The sequence below is a fragment of the Carassius gibelio genome, chromosome B21 (assembly GCF_023724105.1).
Source record: "Carassius gibelio isolate Cgi1373 ecotype wild population from Czech Republic chromosome B21, carGib1.2-hapl.c, whole genome shotgun sequence".
Taxonomy (NCBI): domain Eukaryota; kingdom Metazoa; phylum Chordata; class Actinopteri; order Cypriniformes; family Cyprinidae; genus Carassius; species Carassius gibelio.
The window spans coordinates 25,280,548-25,286,547 of NC_068416.1; positions in this window are offsets into that span (position 1 = coordinate 25,280,548).

Consider the following 6,000-nt stretch of genomic DNA (forward strand, 5'->3'; position numbering starts at 1 on the left):
ATTTTTGTGATTTTGGTGCCTTTTGAAATTAAAGTGTTTAATGCGTATGTTATTTAAGGTCATGTGTGCGTGGGAGAACATTTAATAGTGCAGTGAGGTGTGTCCATTTAGAAGTACAACTCATGATCATGTGAGAATGGGAATAAGAGCGAGTGCCAGGAGTGTGGGGTACACACACACACACACACACACACACTGCTGAAAGAGGCAGTTTCGACTGACAGGTCTGAGCAAGAGGGCGAGACTGGGAGGCGTGTGAACGGCAAGGTGAATGTGAGGAAAAATTCATGGAAAAGTGTGTGTGCTTGTTTTTTTAAGAGTGATGGATTGTTGGATTTAAGAGGGAATTTTATCAACCTAATACTCTCTCTATCTCTCTCTCTATCTCTCTCTCTCTCTCTCTCTCTCTCTGTCTCTATGATATATGTGTGATTCTTCAGTTAGAGGAAATTTTCAGGTCCCAAGTATAAGGAAAAAGTAAATAAATTATTTTCGTTTAAAAGAATAGAATATAATAGAACATTAGAACTGGTTTTGTCCGTTTAATATATTTGACTAGGCCTACAAACATATTTTAGTACCTTTTTTGGTTTTTATATTTAGTTTTTGTACAATATACTTTTATAAACAAATTAAATACAAATTTAAGTTGAATTAACTTTCATGTCAAATTTAAACACATATTAATATATATTTATAAACACACAATGTACTTACATATTTAATGTATACATATTTGTGTGATTATATATATGTGTGTGTGTGTGTGTGTGTGTGTGTGTGTTTAAATATATTTTTGTATATGTGTTTGATTTAAATTATTTGTTTATTTAAGTATTTATTGTGTTTTTCTATTTTGTTTATTTATTTATTTGTGGAGGAGCTTTACCAAATCATCAGTATTTGGCATTTTAATTCAGAAAACAATTAGCTTCTTTTTATTTTTCTATATTAAAAATACATTCTGTATTTAAAAAAAAGCAGTGTTATGTTAGCACATCCCAGTGTTTTATACCAAACTATGGTTAGAATTATAAAAGGTCATGAGAATGATATTTTAACAAACTGCATAAAACATAACTCGCATTTGTGTTTCTTTTTTTAAACTTAAAGTAGTCAAAAGTGTTTCCAAATGAAGGCAAATCAAACTGTGCTAAATAAACTCTCTCTTTGTTTAGGAAAGTGCTTTTTTGTTATCACCAATCTTCCAAGTGAAAGGATGCAGAAAAAGAACGCCTTAAGCTACGAACAATTCCACAAACCGTTAATTTCCTAATTAAACAACAAGCAGTGATTAATAGTGAAGCATACACAAAACACTTGGCGTCAGAGGAGCGGTTTGTGTCATGTTTCAGTCTTCTTCTGTGAGAAGCTCTCAGATGCTGATCTCTTCATCCTGTGGAGGTGTTTTGTGATCGTAGCGTGTCATTAGCTGGAGTGTGACGGCCTCAGGCCCAAACCTGCACCCGTTATGAGAGATCACCTGAGGCTGTGCTCTTTAGCATCGCTGCTCACGCCCACAAACACACCGCTGCGTTTATCTGTGCCTGACGTACTGTATGCATGCAACACAGACATGTGCGCACACGCATGCAGGTGCATGCAAGCGCATGTGAAAACACACATGCACAGGGCAAACAAATGGACGTGTATGAGAAGGATGCACACATGAACACAGAGAGTTTAGGATTGCTGTGTGTGTGTGTTGTGTGTGTGACAGAGAGAGAGAGAGAGGGTGGACAGACGTCACATCTGTCGCAGTGTCTCAAGGGACGTCAGACCATGAGAACCAAGTTCTCTGCAAACACACACTCTCTCTCACACACACACGCACACACAAGAGCAAAAGGTCAGTGTCACTTAACCACAAACACACACACACACACACACACACAAGAGCACTGAGATATATGAGTGTACTTGATTCTGATTGGTCAGAAGTAGCATCCTATACATTTTTGGTCTCTAAACTGATCAGGCACCTGATTAACTGCTAGTTTTAACTAAAACTTTAGGGTGTATTCACACCAGGAAAGTCCACTGGTTCACTTGCTTTGGTACAGACCAAATACAACGTAGACTTTTTTTTTTTTTTGGTGCAGTTTGCTTTCAAACCACCCTTTTTGCAAGTGAACTAGAAATTGTAAACAAAACCACACATGCTTAATGTCATTCATTCATTCAACCGTTCCAGAGTTCATTTGGAAGTGGACCCAGACCACCTCTTCAGCTGGGTCTCGGTACATTCGTTTGGTCTGCTTTATTTATTCACTATATTTTAAAACATGTATTTATATGTGTATTCAAATATTTATGATGCAAATTCTATTATAATTATATTTAAATATGACAATCAGTGACACTGGAGACTGGAGGAATGATGCTGAAAATTCAGCTTTCATCACAGGAATAAATTACACTTTAAAATATATTGAAATTAAAAACACCTATGTTGAATTGCAATACTATTTCACATTATAAGTGCCTTTACTGTATTTTATATACTGTATAAATGCAGCCTTGGTGAGCAGAAGAGACTTCTACATAATCTATAAGTACAGATTAATCTTCTCAACTAGTTCAGTCAAATCCATGTTTATGTACTTTAGCTGAAATTCTTGTGAAGTGGTTGAATTTCTTGCTACTCAATTCAAGTGTGTGTGTGGGGTTGTGTTTCACATCTTTCACATCAGGATTCCAGTGAGGGTCTAACGGTGTGTGTGTGTGTGTGTGTTGTCGTGTCAAGTTCAGAGGACTGTCAGCTCGCACTGCCTTTAACCATTAAACACATTAGCATTTAGCGTGGTTAGGATTTGACTACAACAGCTGTCTGCTACAAGTGCCTAAAGCAGGTCACACACACTAGCATATAAATAGACACAAAAGTAACTCACACACACATGCAAGAATACATTTATCCAGACAGACAGCAACACACATTCATTTACACACAAACCTCTTTATACTCACATTTTCTCACTGGAAAGTAAGATTGAAAGCTTTTTGAAAAAAGTTTCTTCTGCTCACCAAAGCTGCATTTATTTGAACAAAAATACAGTAAAATCAGGAAAATTGTAAAATATTATTACAATTTAAAATAAGTGATTTCTATTTGAATATACAGTCAAATGAAATTTAATCCTGTGATAAAAAGCTGTATTTTCAGCATCATTACTCCAGTCTTCAGTGTCACAGGATCCTTCAGAAATCATTCTGATAGTCTGATTTGCTACTTAGGAAACATTTATTAATATTTTCAGTGTTATATTTTTGTGGAAAACATGCATTTTCAGGATTCTTTGATCAACAGAAAGTTAATAATTTGTGAAAGTGTTCATTTTGGACCTTGCATGCAAGAATAAATGTTACCAAACAGGCATCAGCACACACATATATACACACAAATACTTGCATGATGCATTGAAGTGAAACTCTTCTGTCTGAGTGAGTGAAAGTGTGTAGTTAAATCCTCTTCTCATTGATGGGCTCAAAGTGAAATGTTATATGATGGACACACTGAGGCACACGTATCCGCTCGGATATTAAGAAAGAGAGAGTAATGATAGATGCCAGAGGATCGAGTGAGAGAGAGGTCAAGGGGACGAGAGACATGCGGTCTGCTATGAGCAGAATGCTGTGAGATATTCTGGAGGAAGCTGAGCACAGGAGCTCGTCTCAAGGACTCTGTCTAAACGGTGATGGGCTTCAAACCTTCAACAAGAGCACAGACAGAGACGGCTGACAACAAATGTTCTACAAGACGCTGGCAGGAGCACAGAACACGCGCTCGATAAGTCCCAGGAAGCCCACGAGTGTTTAAGGAGTCTGTTTTTGGAAAGTGAGAGGACCAAACCCAGGGTGAGGTCTGGACAGCAGTTGTCGGAGACTTAGAGAAAATGATACAGTGAACAGCTGAGAAACAAACCTTCACCAACACACACACTCACACACACTGGCAAGAGACACACATACCAGAAGAGAAGAGAAGAGAAGAGAAGAGAAGAGAAGAGAAGAGAAGAGAAGAGAAGAGAAGAGAAGAGAAGAGAAGAGAAGAGAAGAGAAGAGAAGAGAAGAGAAGAGAAGAGAAGAGAAGCAACGAGATAAGAATAAACAAAACAAGAGAGAACTGCAGCCAAAAACTAAGAACTACAGCCAAAAAAAAAAATACAGATGAGATGAGATGCAGTAAGAACAGATTTTAACACTAGAAATGAAGACAAGATGAAGAAGAGATGAAAGAAGAGACAGAAAAAGTGAGACAATGAGAAGAAAATCAGATGGGATGAAACATACAGCATTTATATATATATATATATATATATATATATATATATATATATATATATATATATATATATATATATATATATATATATATATATATATATATATATATATATATATTAGTGCTGTCAAACGATTAATCCAAAATAAAAGTTTTTGTTTACATAATATATAAGTGTGCACTGTGTATATTTATTATGTATAAATGCACACACATACAGTATATATTCTGAAAATATTTATACCTATATACATTTATATTTATATTATTATATTATATAAAAATTACATTTAATATATAAACATAAAATTGTTCTTATTACTGTTTTTACTGTATTTTTTATCTAACAAATGCAGCCTTGGTGAGCAGAAGACCATTTTTTCAAAAGAATTAATAAAATAATTTACTTCTTCATGAGAAGATACTTGGAAATGTAGCATTGCATCACTTGCTCACCAATGGAGCCTCTGCAGTGAATGGGTGCCGTCAGATTGAGGGTCCAAACAGCTTATAAAAACATCACAATAATCCACAAGTAATCCACACCACTCCAGTCCATCGATGAACATCTTGTGAGGTGACAAATTGTGTTCAAACAAGTTACATGAGCATATGTATATATCCTTTCTTTATCAATAATTATGTTGAATAATTCTGTAATCAAGTTGAGTAAAATTTAATTCTCAATGTACATGCAAAAATGTTCCTTCTGAATTTTCCTAGTTTTCTAAATTCCAAAACATATTTCAACAGTCAAAATGTCATCTTTCTTGAAACTACTTCTAAAAGTATATTGAGAGACAAGAGAAGACCAAACCAGACTAGACCTGAAAAGATGTGAATCTTGTGACACTGAAATGAGAAACAGATCTGTGAGATGTTGTTCTTTGCGTTTTGTTAGTGAAGATTAGTGAATTAGTGATTAGTGAAGTGACATTCAGCCAAGTATGTTGACCCATACTCAGAATTTGTGCTCTGCATTTAACCCATCCGAAATGCACACACACAGAGCAGTGAACACACACACACACTGTGAGCACACACCCGGAGCAGTGGGCAGCCATTTATGCTGCGGCGCCCGGGGAGCAGTTGGGGGTTCGATGCTTTGCTCAAGGGCACCTAAGTCGTGGTATTGAAGGTGGAGAGAGAACTGTACATGCACTCCCCCCACCCACAATTCCGTCCGGCCCGAGACTAGAACCCACAACCCTTCAATTGGGAGTCCAACCCTCTAACCATTAGGCCACGTCTTCCCCACAGAAAGAGATAAACAGAAGTGCTGAAGCTACTGAAATATGAGACCTTTAGGTACACAAACACACAAATACACATAAAAACACACATTCTCCTGTCTGAGGAGATTATCAGATGATTTACTTGATAAGAACGCATGCGCATGCACTTAAAATAACATCTAAAAAATGTGTCTGTATTTTTCATATTTGTCTTTAATTAAATATGGCTTTAAAAATCAGGTCATCCAAGATGTATATGACTTTCTTCATCAGATTTGTTAAATGTAGCATTGCATCACTTGCTCAGCAATGGATCATCTGCAGTGAATGGGTGCCGTCAGAATGAGAGTCCAAACAGCTGATAAAAACATCACATTAATCTGCAAGAAACAAATTCATCAATACATTTTAACTTCAAACTGTTAAAATATGAGATAAAATATAAGTCCTCTGTGGATTAGATTGCTTCCTTCATTTAAA